Here is an 18,654-nt window from a genome sequence, read left to right on the forward strand (position 1 = left end):
TCCCATCGTCTACCAGACAACCAAAGCACAAGTGCACACTTGAAGCACACTTAGCACAGGGCTGGGACGAGTCTCCACACACTCCAAATAGACAGCTTCAAAGTAACTGTTTAAAAAGGATCCTATTTGTAACAGCAAGCCCAAAATGAAACAATAAATCTAAAATAATGCATATGCCTTTTATAGAAAAAAAAAGTTTTATTGAAAGACAATAAGGAAAACGTAAAGACATATAATGTTATTAAAAAAGACTTTAAAAGGTTTGCTTCCCTCAACTGATTAATAGACCCAAAGCAATCCTATCGCAGTGTTTTTCCACGGAACTCTGACAAGCTGACTCTGACACAAAGCCACAGTAATTAGGAAAGCATGCTATCGGCGCGTGATAGACAAGCAGATCCTTGGAACTGAACAGACAACCCAGACACACAGCCATCCATACATGGAAACGTGATTTATGACAGAGGACAAGGAAAGGCTAGACTGTTTAATAAAGGAAGCTGGGTTAAGGTAATCCATATGGGAAAACAATGAAATGGGATCCCTATTTCATAACATATAAAAATCAACTCCAGATGGACAAAGGACCCATAATGCTAATCACAAAACAATAAAAAGTTAGATGCCGCAAGAGAGTGTCATAAAGACATTCATTCACCACAAAGAACTTCTAAAACAAGAAACAAAAAGCAGAGCCAAAAGGAGCATACTGACAAATGTATTTCATACACTGAAATAAGAATCTTCCGTTTATAAAGACTCAGCAAGATTGAAAGATACTACAAGCTGGGAGGAACACACAGCATGTTTAACTAACAAAGGGCTAGCAACCAGCAGACCGGAGGAATCCTTCAAGTCAAAAATAAAAGAACCTTTTTGGGAAAATTGGGAATTGTGAGACATGGGTATTTCACAGGACAAGGAACACCAATGGCTAAAGAATACACATAAAGGTGCTTTGCTTTATCAATAACCAAGATAATACAAACAAAAACAAACAGAGAGAAAGGAAGAGAGAGAGAACGAAAAAGAAAGAAAGAAAAAGAAGTAGTGTCACATGCCTTTAGACCATCAAGTCTTATCTATAGCCAGACAATCTTGAAAGTGCCTGATCTCATTTGTCAGACTATAAGACCTTAAGTTTAATGTAAGTATTAGCATGAAATTAGAACCAGGGGAATTCTGCGCTGTTAGAATAAGGTCTAAGTTGCCACAACCAGGTTGCATAACAATTTGATTTACCCAGGGAAGTCTACCCAACAATTACTCCCCAGACTCCAGCACTTCCGTTCCTAAGGAGAAGGCTTCCCAGACACTGTATGCTGGGGATGTAGTCAGTAGTGGGGTGCTCACATAAGGCTCTAAGTTCTTCACCCAGCATCGCTAAGCAATGCATGTGTTCACCAGAAGCATGCGGTGATAATCAGGGCAGCTTTTCCAACAGCCCCAACAGCCCCAGAAACTGTGAGAACTTTCAGCACTCAGACAACGGCAGAATGCACGCAGGAAAACAAAGAAGGGACCGCACTCTATGGGCATCATCTAACATCAATATTAAGGGGAAGAGCGAGCTAACAGAAGGGTGCATGATTTTAAGCATACAAGACTTAAAACAAGCACAACTACACAGCAAACTTGGGACTAAAACATAAATGGTAAACCCACAAAAAAAAAATGAAAAGAATGAACAATGGGGCTGGGGGCCCTGTAATTAGATGAGGGGCTGGCCTCAGCCTCTGAGAAACTGGTAATGTTCTGTCTCTCATGACTGGGGACAGACACCTATTCTGAGTTTGAAATTGTTCTTTAACTTCATGTACACAGTGCATCACTGCATTTTAAGAAAGCAACTATACTCACACAAAAAAGTACATAAAAGCCAAACTCTAAATAAATGGTTCTGTTTAATGTCATTTTATTTATTTTTAAATTACATTTATTTATTTGCTTCAGTGGGGTGCTGTGCATGAGGTCAGAGGACAACTTTTGAGAGTCAGTTCTCTCTTCTGGGCCACGCCAGTCCCAGGAATTGAACTCAAATCCTCAGGTTTGGCAGAAAGCACCTTTACCCCCTGAGCCACTATGCTAGCCTTAATAGCTATTTTAAATAGGGAAGGAAGCAATAACAGAGACAAAAGGGAAAAGTAGCAACTTCCTAGGATTATGAATTCTGAAAGAGGCTAAGTCCCATAGTCAGCAGAATTCCTCTAATAAAAGCCAATATCCCAGGCCTTAGCCCCAAATGAGAGAAATGTCATTACTGGTTAGCTGCAGAAACCACAAACCCAGGCACTGTCTTCTGCTCTTCCCAGAATCCATTTTAGTTCCTCAGTCTTCCTTCCCTACAGAGGTGGCACTCATCCCTGAGGATGTCTAGAGTAGCACCCCCACTCCACCTGCTTAAAAAGCACTTCCCATTACGAAGCCCTTTAGCCACCATAAACTCCTTTATACTGGAAGGTGCTGTACAGTTAGCTCAGCTCGCCTAGAGCTTCATCCCGAGCCTCTCCTCACATGCTCCTTTCCTCCTGGTTCTTTTGTTTTGTTTTTGCCACCATGAACATCTTTCAGCGTTCTGAACACCTATAGAAATCTCTTCTGTCACAGGATCTTTGCACATGGATCCACTGTAGTCTCCAGAAGTCTACTACCCCTGTCTCATGAATATTTAAATCACACATTTCCTCTAAGGAGTGCTTTCCTGAGACATTTCCTTTTCCCCCTATGCCCTTCCACAGACTAAGTCTCTATCTATCTACCTATCTACGTATCTTTCTATCTTTTTATCTTTCTATCTTTATTTATATGTAATTTTTTTCAGTACTTTCCACGGTTTCTCTTTCTGTGCATGTGACTCCAACAAGTCCTCTCCGGATGACGCTGTAAGCCCCAGGAGCCAAGTGGCTGCATTTTGTTTTCTACCACAGGCTCAGGTCCTTAACAAAGAACCTTGCCCATGTAGCAATTCTTAGCTCTTTGCTGAATGAATAGGTAGATGAACACATGCTCACACCAAATGCAACAGCAACTTCAGAAGCACAACTATCACTCCTTAACATAACAAGACTAAACAATGTGAAATAACATCTGTATTTGGTAGAACTGAGCCATGCTCAAGAGCACTAGCAGGAACCTCGTGGGAACGTGTTAGACTGACATGTGCACACAACAGGGATGCTCTGGGTGGCTTCTAAAAGACACTCTTTGAAGCACCTGAAGCAAGGCCAGCCTTTCTGGCAGGAGCCTAAGAAGAAGCTAGGTCTACCAAGCAGAGCTGACGGAAGCTACATAGGAATCATGACTGCAGCAAATTATCTCCAACAGGGGACACGCAGATCGAACATTCAGAAGGCTGCCTTGAAACCTGTGCTCTGGGACACTGGGTTCCATGAGTGCAGCAGAGAGCTTCTGCCAGCGTTTACCTCACATCACTTTAGCTTTCATGGCATAATTGAAGTCCTTTCTAACTGCCATGGCTATTAAGACAAGTAGCAGGACATTTGCTGACAACGGATTTTACACGTCATATTGAAAGGGAAGTCAATGCCTTCCAGTAAGAACTAAATGCCATCTTCCTGAAGCATTACGGTATACCATGGACAAAAACAAAGTCTAAATTGGTTGGCACGCTTCCTTGGAGTGGTGCAAGGGTCCATAAACTACACGTGAGAAGTTGCTGCACTCCTCACTCAGAAAATGTCTTTGGGTTCTGGAAAGAGAGAAAGAAATGGTATGCGCCCCGGACCTACCAAGATGGAGTTGGAAGGATCAAGACTAGAAGAGGCACCCCTTTCCCTATGTCTCTGTGTCAGGTAAAGTATACTACATAATTAGATTTACTATAGTATCGTATAGTGTGTGCTGTGCATGTGTGGTGTGCATGTGTGTGTAGCTGTGACAGAGATACCTCATCCAGTACAGGACGCTGGGTAGGCATCACTACAGACATTACAAGGGACATTCTACACCTGGTAACATAGGCACAAATGCACAATTAAACATGTCAAGTGGTGTGGCCTCCTTTCTGCTATTTAATTTTGTTTAAAATCACAACACTGGTGCATCAAAACAGTGAGAGAAACTTTGCATTTGCACTGTTAAGGACCAGTGGCTTAAATGTTCCATTTGTAGCTATGAAAACCCAAAGAAGCCCCGAGGAGCGAGCGAGCTGGCTGTACCCACTGTACGTCCTTTGGGGAAGAAGAGCCTTCTCTTTCTTTCATTTGTCCATTTGGACTTAGGTACAAACCACTTCACTTTCTGCCTACACACCTGTGCTACTCTGCAATGTTGGCACATCCATTTAAGTTTTTAAAATGCTTATTTAAGAAAATATAAAGGCATGGCATCCGGGGGACAGGAGATGATACATAAAGCATACCAAAATCTTCCTATGAAATAGAAAAGTTTCCCATGAGTGTACAAACTAGACACTTTTTATTATCATTACCATGCTTCCTTGTGAGATTTTGTTCTGTGACTATTCTCTTTATGTATGCTGCTTTTCCATGTATTTTCCAGTTATGACTTTTTGTGACAGTATAGTATCATTGCTTCCTGCACAGCAACTTCAACTAACTATCCTCGCCAGCAGGTGTTCCAGTGCACAGACGGGGACTCTCACACTCTATCCAGCATGAAGTATGCCTGCAGTAGCAGGTGCTCAGTACCCTTTGGGTTCAATTAAGATCTGAATTCATTTAAACAAATGGACCTCTAAGAACAGAAACGTTCACAGGTTAAATATTTCACATAAACTGGGTGAATCGATCGAAGACATTGTCATTCACAGGATTAAAAACAATGGTTATACATAATGCCTTTCAGTTACACGCAAACCACTGTCTTCTCTTGAGGCACATAATTTGGAGAGGATAAAGATGTAGGGCACATTCTGGACTTGAAGTGGGGGAACATCCTTTTCCTCTGCAAATGACTTCTGTCTCTGTACAGGGTAACAGCACACGCCTGCAGGACTGGAGGTGGTTAATTACTGAGTCTGACTCCACTGGGAAGCAGCTTGGCAGCCTCAGCACCACACTCAGACCTGATACTGCTGGAAAGAGCAGGAAATGTGACCTACACACCCCACTCTCACTTTCGCACACCTAGGCACCCACTACAATGCTACTCTTTTCTGGGGTGGGTGTGTGTGGTACATTTACCTGAGTAGATTTCACTGGTTTAGAACTTTCAATCCATGGAGCACATACTGAGCACTATTAACAAGAGTCAGGGACTTTGCTTTATGTTGGAGTACCACACTGAGTGAAACTTTCATCCCCTAGGAAACGCTCACGGTGCAGAGTTCACTAGGCCCATGAACAATGAAATCACAAAATCAAACTTTATGGGATCATACGCTCTGAGGTTAAACCCATGTCTCACCTCACATAAGATTGTCCATTTCAAATGACATTGCCCTTTCCCCTTAGAATGCTATCTATTGCTCATTTAACAATTTCCTTATTCTGTGTGTGTATATATGTGTACATGCATGAAGGCCAGAAGGCCAATGCCAGTTGTCTTCCTAGGTATGTTTTCTACCTGTTTTTATGAGTTTTTGGAGACAGAATCTCTCACTTAACCTGCGGCTTGCCTGTCTTAGTTACTTTTCTATTGCTTCGATAAAAATACCACGGCCAAGGCAACTTACAGAAAGAAGGGTTTGGGGAGGGCTTACAGTTCTAGAGAGGCAGAAGCCCCTTACCATCATGACCAGGAGCATGGCATCAGGTAGGCAGGCACGGAGCTGGAGAAGCCACTTAGAGCTCATATCCCCAAGCCACAAACAGGAACCAAAGAGCACACTGGGAAGGGAGGAGTCCTTTGAAGCCATAAGCCCACCCCCTAGAGACACACCTCCAAAAAGGCCACACTTCCTAACTCTTCCCAAATAGCTACCAACTGGGGACCAAGTATTCAAATACCAGAGACTTATAGGGGACATTTCACTCAAATCATCACATTGCCTGTTGGGTAGACTGGCTGACCCGGCAGCCTCAGGGTTACAGACAGACACCACATGCATGGCTTTTTTACATGAGTTCTGGTGTCAAACTCAGGTCCTGGTGCTGGCACAGCAGGTCTTCTCCCAGCTGAGCTCTCTCCCTAGGCTCAGCTTTTGCTCTTTAATGTTTTAAATGAACACACTGGCATAAAATATGAGCATCTATTTCCAATTCTATTCTGTTTTTCTCAAAATGCCACTTGGTTCTTGCTCTTTACTTCCTGAATGAACTCATAAGAATTCCCAGAGCAGGGAGTGAGCCCAGGTCTGACAACACAAGTTTGATCCCAGACAGGACTTAGCCCACTAGCTGTCCTCTCACCTCCACGGGTACCTCCCCCTCCTTATAAGAATAAACAAAATGGGACAAACAAACAAACAAACAAGACTCCCAAAGCAAAGTTAAGTAAAGCCAAGCTGTGGTACCCTAGTGTGATGGTTTGTATATGCTTGGCCCAGGAAGTGGCACTGTTGGGAAGTGTGGCCTTAAGACCCTTGTCCTAGCTTCCTTGAAGTCAGTATTCTACTAGCAGCCTTCAGATGAAGATGTAGAACTCTCAGCTCCTCCTGTACCATGCCTGCCTGGATGCTGCTATGTTCCTGCCTTGATGATAATAGACTGAACCTCTGAACCTGTAAGCCAGCCCCAATTAAATGCTGTCCTTGTAAGAGTTGCCATGGTCTTGGTGTCTGTTCACAGAGGTAAAACTCTAAGACACCTAGAAATTCATCCTGCCCACAAATGAGTAACAGCTGGGAGCCTCTGCACATCTGCTGGGAAGGGTCTGGCTGGAGCATCTCAGCTTCCATGCCTGTGACTTAATTGAAACAAAGTGCCAAAAACTCCCTAACCCCAACTCTTAATTTTCTAGGAAAGGCACCTTTAGCCCTAGCCATATTTCAGGCTCTGAGAAACATGGAATAATGACTATGATTCTCCTTAGAGATGTGGAGAACTGTTCCAGAAAGCAGTGGCTTTTTTTTTTTTGATAAAGGCTGCTAGACCCAAAACTGAATGGTACACCACCTACTGAACAAACTTTCACCCACATACACAATGTCAGCCAAGATTAATCATTCCTAATACACTCAGGTAGGAGAAGGTCTAGTGTAAGTTTCGTTTACCTCACACAGCTGTTCTCATGAGCCCGCTGTGGTAAGCACACCTCATCGAGGAAGTCAGAATAGTGGAAAACAAAGAAAATAGATACATGAATCAATTTAGAACACTGAAAATTTTCTAGAAACAGAAGGCAAAACAAACATAAAATAGAATATGATCAATTTCATAAAGAAACAAATTTACTAAGTTTATTAAGATATTAAATTTATTAAGTATTTTGCATAAGTTCGTTGCAAAACAGACAAAACTCAACAGCCAATATTAATTGAAAATATCTAAATATGAACCAAAAATGTGTTGATTTGGGGCTGGGCATGCCATCCAGGGGTAGAGTATTTGACAGCATATGTAAGGCTCTGGCTTAATCCCCAGAACTGCAAGGAAAAGAAAGGAGAGGGAGGAAGGGAGAGAGAGGCAGAAAGAGGAGAGAGCTCAATACATTAACATAGTTTGTTGACTGGGTATGCTGGTGCACACCTGTAATCTCAGCTCTGAGAGTCTAAAACAAACGTAAATTCAAGACTAGCCTAGGCTACACAGTGAGACGCAGTTTCAAAACACAAAATGGTCAAATTACTTAAATGGCCTGCTATTATTTGTATCCTTGAAATAAAAATTACCTCTGAAAATAAGTCTTTAAATTGGAAACAGTAAAAAAAAAAAAAAAACCCACGAATGATAGAATTATATAAAATAAGCATCACATAAAGGCCTTAAAATCTGGTAGCTGACCCGGAAAGGTCCTTTTCCCATACCTTGTGGCCAGTGACCAGAGGCCAGTGGCCAGTGACCAGCGACATGCTAGGGAGCTCTTGTTCTCATTTTTCCAGTTTCTATCTATTCAAGACATAGTCAGAGCAGGAAATGGGACAAGTCAGACGACCGCATTCAGTCTCATCCCCTTCACAACACTCTGTGAATGTCATTAATCCTCTATTTATTTAGGGGACTTCACACCCCTTACAATAAGACAGCAACTCCCTGCTGGCTTCAGTTAAGATAATTATGTTATAACAAGGATTGGATTTCAATCATAATAGGCAGAAGAAAAGGAAATTGTACTTGAAGTTGTCAGTTTTTTAAAAAGCTTTTTTTGGTAACTCCATTCAGAGACTGCTCTTGACAAAGCTCTCCTTAAACAGAGCGCACTCTGAGCATGATAACCGCACACATGCCACATTAATCAACGTAAGTCTCCTCTTGAGTAAGATATCACGACATTCAGGGACAGAGGAAACTCTCCGAGAGGTTCAGAATGGGATTTACAAAACTCACTTGATCCATCACCACCCACACTCACCTGACCTGGAGTTTTAAGACATAAAAATGCAAGGACAAGGAGGTGGAAGGAACCACCAATTGCCCCTCCGCTAAATCACAGCTCCAAGACCTGAGGAGGAGGCCAGAGCCACACAGGAGGAGCACGGGGATCAGAGGCAATGGGAACCCGGTCAGAGGTACAGGATGGGCTGGGAACGCAGTGCTCCTGACACAGGGAAGGCACCCACATGCTGTACACCACTGAAAGCTGTTCTCTTTTGATGAGGTTCCCATCAACACTTTCCCTCCTAATCTCTACCATGCTAAGAACACAGGGAGGCACACAGTCTCGCCTAAGTTATCTTCACAGTGCTCTAGTCTATTACTGTATCCGCATTCTGATGCCTACACAGGTGTACACACAGATGACCTGAGCGTTATACTCTGAGGTTTCTGAAAATCCTCAACCACTCCTCTCCAAGGCTGAGATCTGAGACCTCGGAGAAGTAGAGTCCCTACAGTATTTCAGTACCTTTCAAAGGCATTTAAGCTCCTGGATAATCAAATGCCTAAGGAACTGACTCGGGCTCTATTTCAGGCTAAACAACAAAAAAAGGTAGACATTAGGTTAAAACTGAAAAAAACCAAACCTTCAGTCAATAGGATGTGCCAATGCTGACTCATTACTGACACCACCACACCACTTAATAAGGAACTCTGGACGACCTTTGCAAGTCTTTTGTAAGTCTAAACTACACTAAAATAAAGCATCAGCTGAGAGCTGAGATGACTCAGGTGGAAAATGCCTGCGGCACATGCATGAGGACCTGAGTTCAAATGGCCAACAGAGTGGAAAAGGTCAGGCGCAGCAGGGCCGTATCTGCAACCTCAGCACTGGGGACTCACTCGGTGGAGTATATGGAGACAGGCAGACAGAGCCCCAGCCTGGTTTGTTTTTTAAGACAAGGGTCCCCCCCCTCCCAATCTGCCTACAGGGCTAATGACTTCTGGCTAAATTAAGGCCTACAAAGTGATAGGCAGACACTCTGGGTGGTTTACTTGGTGTGGGAAGTCACTTCTCTGATGAATGGTTAAATGTTGAGTGTTACATTGTCTTCTAATGACAAATGTGTAGAAATTTCAAAATACAATCACGATTAACTCAAGCATGTTAAACCTTGAATTGAAATCATTCCGGGTAAGATGGCTATTTGCGCAAGTCAAGTTGCTCTTTAGTTTTACTGTTTATTTTTAATTAAACCCACAAACTCATCCTGGACGGAAGTAGGACTTAGCTCCATAAGGAAAGATGACTACAATGCCAATATCCACTCCCTGTGTCCATCCAGTGTGCTGTCACAGAGAAGGGAGCTACTCAAGGGCCTTTACTGTATCAGCAGTAGTTCAGCAGTGAGCACTGGGGATAGCTGCTCTTCTTCCCTTCTAAGCAAAGTGCCAGTAAATCATAGGATTGCAGATGTTCCTAGGATTCAGAACTGCCGCACACTTTGAGAAGAGACAGTGCTTCCAGACTGTGTATTCAGAAAAATTACATATCAGAATGTTAAGGGTTCGTGAGAAAGTTGATTTGTTTTGTTTTTTTAAAGTTCTCTCATACAATACATCCCAGCTGCAGTTTCCCCTCCCCCTACTCTTCCCACTCCCCATCCCTCCCCTTCTCCCCCAGATCCATTCCTTCTTAGTTTCCCTACAGAAACGAGCAGGCCTCCCAGGAGAGGGCTTTTGTTGGTCTTGCTTCATTTGTAATTTTACCCTACTTCAAATAATCGTGTGTGTGTGTGTGTGCGTGTGTGTGCATGCACATGTACACTTGCAAGGCTTTTGTATGTGGATGTATGAAGGACTGAGGTAAGGGTGGGTCTGTGTATTCTTCAATCATTCTCCCCCTTACTTCATTTTCCTTTTTAGTTTTTTGACATGAGGTCTCTCTGTGTAATCTAGCCGTCTGGAGCTTGCTATGTAGACTAAGCTAGCCTCTACCTCACAGAAGCCCGCCTGCCTCTGCCTCCAAAGTAGAGGCCTTAATTTAGCCAGAAGTCCTTGGCTGTAGGGAGAGCCTGTCACTCCCCAGCTACAGCTCTCTCTGCATGAGGTGGTGCATGTTTCTGGTACACTCTGGGTAGCATAACCCATCTCACGAGTACCTCACCTCTTCACACTGCCGTGACCGAGGTTATTGGACAGAAGAGAGAATGAGCAGTGGGGCCAACCCCTTCTTCGTCTCCTAGAATTACAAAGCAATGGATCTACACCATCCCCACCGACAGGAAGGCCATGAAAACTCAGGGCTGTGGATGGCTACTGGCTCCTCTGAGAGCTTCTGTGAAGCAGCAGCCTCCGGGTGCACGGCCAGAGCAGGCCACTGTCTCACTCTGCGAGGCCTGAGTCCCCTAGGCCCAGCCATGTTCTAGCACCTGGGCTCCAGAGGACAATCTGCCATCTAGTAACAAACTGGTTGCCACTGCCAAAGCCCAAGTGAGTTTCTCCTCCATCATGTGACTGAAACCAAGAGAACTAGCAACTTCAGGATCCGCTAGAGCCACCCCATAACTAAGACGGAGGACGGGGCTCAGTCAGCAGTGAAGGAGGACTACAAGGATAGAGTGACCCAAGCATAAGCAGCTTCAGTCCACTCTTGCCCTCCTGCTAACCACAGCTACACGTAGGCGATGTGGGTAGCATGCTCTGTCTCCCTGCACGGTTCTTTTCTCAGGCAGGAATGATCGTTATTATAGTCACATAAGTACCACAGTCCCAGGCAACCAGACAGCATTTTCACGTTGCTGTTTAATTCACACCCCTTCTCTGTCTAAGTGCCTCTGGAGACATCTTGCCCAGCTGTGATCCAAATGTTCTTGGCATGTTTTCCTGCGTGTTCCTTAAAGGCTGAGGCAGCATTTCCAAGACTGCTCTCTTTGTTTCTCCCAACCTAACCTCTCCAGTATTATTAAATCTTGTCAAAGGCACCTTCAATGGTCAGAACCTGGCTTTCTCTTGCCTCCCTCTCCCCTTCTCTTGAGCCTGCCCATGTAGTTACCTGACCTGCCTACCTTCTGACTCTGAGCACTGCTTGCCTCCCTCTTGCTGCAATCACCCAAGCTCCAGTCACCATTCCTCAGCCCTCAGGGAAGTCTTTCAGCTTTACGCCCCCCTCCCGTCCCCGCACCCCTAAATTCCTACAATGAGATCGGATGGTATTGCTCATACAGGGACCACTTAGCTTCAGGTTTTTTGCTGCTCAACTTCTGGGATGAAGGGGTCACGGTTTCCATGGAGCCTCCAGCCTCATCTCTCTCCTTCGTATGCCCATCCTGGGTTCTGTCCACTACTTTGTGAGATCTTAGGTAGACCACGCACTCTTTCCTATGTCTGATACCTTGCTCTTTTCCTCACACCATCTGGTTTTCTGACATAGGGTCTCACCACTTAGCCCAGGCTAGCCTCAAGCTCTCCAATCTTCTGCCTCAATTCCTCAAGTGCTAGTATCATATGCCCATGCCATTATTTTTAACTCCCCTTTTTCATGCTAAGAATTGAACACACGGCCCTGCGTGCGGTGGTGCGTCTGGTAGCAGGAGAAGATGGCGGTCTCCACAGGAGTTAAAGTTCCTCGTAATTTTCGCTTGTTGGAAGAACTTGAAGAAGGACAAAAAGGAGTAGGTGATGGTACTGTTAGCTGGGGCCTTGAAGATGATGAAGACATGACACTTACAAGGTGGACAGGCATGATTATTGGGCCACCAAGGACAAACTATGAAAACAGAATATATAGCCTGAAAGTAGAATGTGGATCTAAATACCCAGAAGCTCCTCCATCAGTTAGATTTGTAACAAAAATTAATATGAATGGGATCAATAATTCCAGTGGAATGGTGGATGCACGGAGCATACCAGTATTAGCAAAATGGCAAAATTCCTATAGCATTAAAGTCATACTTCAAGAGCTAAGACGTCTTATGATGTCCAAAGAAAATATGAAGCTTCCACAGCCTCCAGAAGGACAGACGTACAACAACTAACTTTAGTGGATCTCAAACTTGTCTTAAATCAGCAACCTTCTACTCATGTTAATGTCTTGATTAAATATCACCATGCACAATACCCACACAATAAGTAAAAGAATTGCAGCTGGTAAACATGACCTGGACAGTTGTAAGAATATATTTAATATATGTACACCTATTATGTTTTCAGGTAACAAGAGACGTGCAGCACAATTTTTCTTTCTATTAAAGCACTGTCATTTAAACATGAACCTGAAGTACTCAAAATGGAGTTCAGGCTTTCAAGACAAAAGCATGACAAAAGAGTGTCATGTGGCCATGGAAACATTTGTTTTTCTGGAAAGTAAAGTCTCAAGAAGGAAGAACAGAAATGGCATGCTTTATCATATTTAGAGCTGCAGTTGGAATTGTTTAAAGTAGCAGATACAATGACTAGTCAACAATTGTGTTAATTCTTGAAGCGGTGTGGGTGCTGACTACTATTAGTACAAACATAGGTTCAGGATTGTTTTGATACCTGTATTTATAATAAAAGGTGTTGGGGTTTTGAATTTCTGTTAAAAGCTGTTCCCGTTTGTTACATGTAACAGACATAATAATTTGTTTACAGTCTTTGTTTAGTAAAACATGCTTAGATGTTTTAAGTGAAGTCAACAAAAAGGAAATAGGTGTATGGATATGTGATTTTGAGATGAAAGTTAGTCTCAAAATGTAAATAAAATATGGAATGTGTCTTAAGAGACTGTGCTATTTCTGTTACATTGATATATGCTATGGTAGCCATATCATGGTAGCAAAATTGGGAGTTATTAAGCTAGGCATGGTAATGGCAGAGGCAGGCGATTACAAGTTCCTGGCCAGCCTGGGCTAGTACATAAGACTGCAATTAAAACAAAATAAGAAATACTGTGAGACTATCAAAGACTTTCATTGAAATTCTATTCTATATGCCTATGTTTGGAACTTACAGAGCACTTGTTGTGACACCGTACATGCTCAGTTTAATTTCTTTGCACAAAGAGGTATCTCAGTTACTATATTTCAAATTTTATTTCATCATAGGCAATATTAAAAAAGATCTTTGCATTTTAGCAGTTTTTGTAGCTACAAACTGCAAATTATTCAGTACTCATTTAATTTTTTCTTGTGACATTTTAATTTTTCTGTAAAGCTTTGGTTCATTACAATTGACTGAATTGAAAAAAAAAAAAAAAAAAAAAAAAAAAGAATTGAACACACAGGAGACAGGAGCTCTACCACTGCACTACATCCCCAGCCGTTTGATTAACTGTCATCAGTCCTTAAGATCTTAAGTCAGGGTCTTTTGTGGCTTAACCCATTTTCTGCTGCGATTACAGCATACCTCAGACTGAGTAATTTGAGGTTTATTTTGGCTCCCAGTTCAACAAGTCTAAAAGCACAGCACGACAGTCTTATCTTTTAGCTCTCTAGCTCAACTTCTTATCTTCTTCCAGTGAGAACCGTGCACTAACCTGTGAATGATGGACTATCAGAACAAAATGGGCCTGGCAGAGGAGAGGGAAGAGATGAGGGAGCCGATCCCATTTATAATAACCTGCTTTATGTAGAACCAGTCCATTACTGTGGGGATTAATGCTGCCTCACAGAAAGGGTTAAACATGCTGCAGCTACTCAGTTCTCAAGGCCCTGTAACTTCTCAGTACCGCTAGACAACATACCTTCTTTGTTCACCAGCGCATTCCCACGGCTGTCTTAGCATCTTAGAGTTCAACAAGGTTGAAGCCTACAATATTCCATAAACTATCCAGTACCAATGCTGTCCCTCCATATGAGCCAACCCCACACCCTCCTGCTGAAGATATGCCAGGAAAAAGCAAGCCTCTGCTTGCTCCACAGCAAGCGGGGCACACCTCATTCAGCTAAGCACACAGGCCTGGAGGCAGCAGAGCAGGGCAGGTCAGCGAGGCCTTGGGCCTCCACAACTGTGAGATAGCACAGAAATGACTTCAGTTCACTTGCAATTGCCAAAGCTCAGGTAGAGGTTTCTGAACTCAAACAAAACTGTTTGCTTCACAGACTCTGGCTTCAGTATCTTTGGGATCCTAAGACTGCTTCTGAGGAAAAAGTATGCTAAAATAGAGTGGGAATTTAAATATACCAATAGTATTAGTTAACTATCAGCTCAATATAAGTAAGTCCAGCATTCCCAGGACACATTTTAAAATTCTTTTTCTGCACAACTAATTACCTTGAAAGCAAAATGCTATACTAGTTGAGTTAGAGTGTTAGCTGAAAGGCAGCGGGTTTGCCTCACACATGCAGGGACAAAGGTATGATTCCCCAGTACTGCAAAAAAGGAAAAAAGAAAAACCAACAAAATTGTACCACACTAGAGAGAGAATACTACCCAATTAGTTACACATTCATATGTTTATACTGAGGATAGTCTGGATTTTATTTAGATTTAAAAATACCAAAAATTTTATATGCAGAAGAACAAAAATAATTCATTATTTGTCCCTTAGTCATTTCAAAATGTACTGTGGATTAAAGCCACACAGTACATTTTAAGCCAGCTGGGTAAAGCATGCTTGCAATCCCTGCACGAGGGAAGCTGAAGAAATCCTGTTTCAAACTAGTAAAACCCAAACAAAATCAACCCAGTCAGTTATTGTCAATCCTCTTCCTTGGACACACACGCACCTCCTTTTACAGTGAGGAGTGTCTTATTTAAAAAAAGAAAAAGACTTAATAGAAACTACAAACTACATTGTAAAGGGAAGAGACTTCCTGAAAACTATTAAGTTACAAACAGACATGTACAAGAATGAACAGGGAGCCCTCAGAAGGTAGAGGCAGGCAGATCTCTGAGTTCCAGGCCAGACTGGTTTACAGAGTGAGTTCCGGGACAGCCAGGGCAATGCGGAGAAACCCTGTCTCAAAAAATAAAAAATAAATAAAACAAATAAGAAACAGCAGGAGGAAGTATTGAATACTAATAACTGCATTGAAGGCAGCGAGGGAGAGCTCTCCCAGGTCACAGGGCAGTGAGAACTGAGCCGGAGAGCACTGCTTCACTCTTACCATCCTGCGCTACGCAAAGGGTGGAAACTGCCAAGTTCTCGGATGACAGAACTGCAAGAACTAATAACGGTGGGCCACCATGAAAGACTCAGAGGCAGGGAGCAAGCCAGCACTGAACAGAACTGAAAATCTCAACAAAGATAAGCTATAACTGATGGATGCAGCTTTTAAAAAATTGCATTTTCTTTACTGTGTGTGTGTGTGCATGCATTTACACAAATGCCATGGTGCATGTGTGGAGGTCAGAAGACAAGTTCTAGGAGTTGGTCTCTTCTACTATGGTCCCAGTGATCAAACTCAAAGTTGTCTGCTGGGTTCGACAAGTGTCTTTCCCTACTGAGCAATCTCCGGAGTCCCACTTCACAGCTTTTAAAACTTTTTTTGTTTATTTTCTGTGTATGGGTGTTTGGTCTGAATGTATGTCAGTGTACTACATGTGTGCAATACCTGTGAAGGCCAGAAGAGGGCACTGGATCTGAAGTTATAGATAGTTGTGATCCACCTTGGGGGATGTTGGGAATTGGATACCAGTCCTCTGAAAGAACAACCAATGCTCTTAACTGCTGAGCCATCTTATCAGCCCCAGAGCTACATATTTTAGCAACGAAAAATGTCTCCTTTAACTAACAGGGCCCATTCAATTCAACTAAAATTTGCTGTGCACACAAGAAACAGTGATAGACCCAGATTAATGTTCTTTCACAGGGCTCTTGAAGTTTTTAGAAGATGTGAGGGCTTAGCTTATCCACTATGGCAAAGGCATACGATGTATGTAGTGACCTCTCAACCAAGCGCTAAGGGAGCACCTACTAACAGAACAAATGCTTCACTAAATCCCCTTCTTCCTGGAAAAGTTCCTAGAGGGAGCACTTTTTCTTTGACTTCACTTCTACAGTGCACGAGTGAAGACAACTAGTTGTTACACATGGCATATCTGGGAAACTATCTGATCCCACAGGGCAGGGCACTGTTATAGACCTATCGTTATCATCACTGCAAGAAAAACCAACAATCCTCCCACTGCTGCCACTCAGGAAATGTATGCTGCAGCAGACACCACGCTGGAAATCCCAGTGCCACGAACACTGACGGAAACAAGGGATGCTTTTTTGTTTTCCCCAGAAAAATTAATTCGCCAACTCATAATTTTGTATTAAGAATCCAAGTGTTCACAAAAAGCAGATAGCATAGAAAAGCAAAACACCCTCCTGGGGTAAACCTCACATTGTTGCCATAGCTCCTTTGATTCAGTATAAGAATGACAGCATTTCAATAAGCTTTTGCCAAAGTAAATGTCTGGCTGGAAAACTGGAATGCCGTTTTGGGTCAAGTCAGAATTTCATACTTGTCTAGTTCTTCCAAGAAAATGTTACACAGCTTTTTATTATTACAATCAAAACTATCAAGTATAGACTAAAGAAAATATAAACTATTGTGTAATATAAAAATGTGGTGGTTTAACTATATAAAATAAGACAGCAAAAGATGAAGACAAAAATAGTTAAGAGGCTGCCCGGGGGTTAATTCAGAAGTGAGATGGTTCATAGGTAAAATACAAGAAAGATCATCTAAGCTGTACTTAACAAAACCAAGGCTGAAATTAGAAAGTTTAATAAAAACCAGATGCATTAAGAAAAGTGTTATTCCAAAGGAAGAGGAAAAATAGCTAGGCTATCAACAATTTTATCACAGTGAAACAACATAGTCCATTTAGGGAAAGAAAAGGTACACTCCAATTGGTGAAGTAGAAGAAGCAAAGTAGTTTACAAAATTGTTGAGTCTCTGCAAGCTCTCTCTTCTTTCCTACTGTTGACTACACTATCCTTTTAGAAACAAAACCAAAAACAAATAAAAAAATCATTACCACCAGAATAATTAATTCCTGAGAACCTATGAATTCTGCTGTTTCCTATGACTTAAAACAAGTGTTAAAAAAAAAAAAGACCCTTAAAGAGTAAGTACATCTGGTGACTCCACAGCAACATGCACACTTAGAGCTGTCTGTGGAATGCAATGTAGTTTTCTCTGTATTTAATAAGGAATGTCACAATGTGGAGAGAAGCACTCACAAAAATGGGATCCTGGCACCAACCTCCACACTCATTACAAGTTTATACAAGCTCTGCTCTTGAGAGACAAATCACCTACATGTGACTACTGCGACTGAATTGTATTATGAAATAATAATAGTAACAGAGCAACACCAGGAGAGGGCAGCACGGGATCTGATAAGCTCAGTCAGCGGGGGGGGGGGGGGGGGGGGGGGGAATATGAAGTCATGTGGCCTGCCTTAAGACCTGAAGGGTTAAGGATTCAGCTTTTCACCACAGACGTGGCCTCCACATGCCACAGAGTGAGGTGTTGTCGGCAGCAACCCGAGCACCCTCCAGACAACAGGCCGCGGGGTGGCTTTCACACTACACTCTCATGTCATTGCTTCCTCATGAACAGAAAGAAGAAATAATTCCAGATCACAGGTCATCCACAGAGGTATTAAAAGGCAATTACTGCAGTGACAGAAGCCTAGTGCTTCTTTCCCGTCTAGGTAGCACTGACACACCACTGTGCCATGGTGCTCTATACCACTGAGGGATCATTCCAATCAAGAGCTCTATACCACTGAGGGATCATTCCAATCAAGAGTCAGTACACATGCATGCACACTCAGCCCTGCCATAGGTGCAGGGCTAGGTACCCAGTCTTGAGATGTCCTATCAGTTTAGAGATAGCAATTCTGTGCACACCATTAGGGTTTGGATCCAGGAGGCCCACATACCCTTCTATGAGCATCTGTCATGGTTAAGAGAACAACCGCCTGGGAGCTGTAGAGCTTTTGGACTCAGGCCACCAGGAGTCCTCCAGCCTCGCCCCACTTTCTCCTCACTGGATAAGACGTGAGGAAGCCATGCGGCAAGTCCATAGCACATGGGCCCAGCCACCATGCCTTACTTGCCATGAACCTTCTAAACCAGTGTTTCTCAGCCTTCCTAATGCTGTGCACCTGTAATACACGTGACCCCCAACTATAAAATTATTTTCATTGCTCCTTAATAATGGCAATTTTGGTAGTTTGAACTGTAATGTAAATACCTGTGCTTTCCGATGGTCTTGGGTGTGACCTACAGACTGAGAGCCACTGCTCTAAACTGTCCACAGGATGACTTGCTCCT

The 18,654-nt window shown here is 42.9% G+C and overlaps 1 protein-coding gene and 1 pseudogene across 4 annotated transcripts in view; one reads left to right on the top strand and one right to left on the bottom strand.

Moving 5' to 3' along the window:
* Nucleotides 1-18,654, bottom strand: part of Shq1 (SHQ1 homolog (S. cerevisiae)) — a 99,373-nt gene that overhangs the window by 20,877 nt on the left and 59,842 nt on the right. The gene's annotated exons all lie outside the window — the stretch shown is intronic.
* Nucleotides 11,871-13,720, top strand: Gm6565 (predicted gene 6565; annotated as a pseudogene).

This window comes from Mus musculus, chromosome 6 (genome assembly GCF_000001635.26).
Source record: "Mus musculus strain C57BL/6J chromosome 6, GRCm38.p6 C57BL/6J".
NCBI classification, from domain to species: domain Eukaryota; kingdom Metazoa; phylum Chordata; class Mammalia; order Rodentia; family Muridae; genus Mus; species Mus musculus.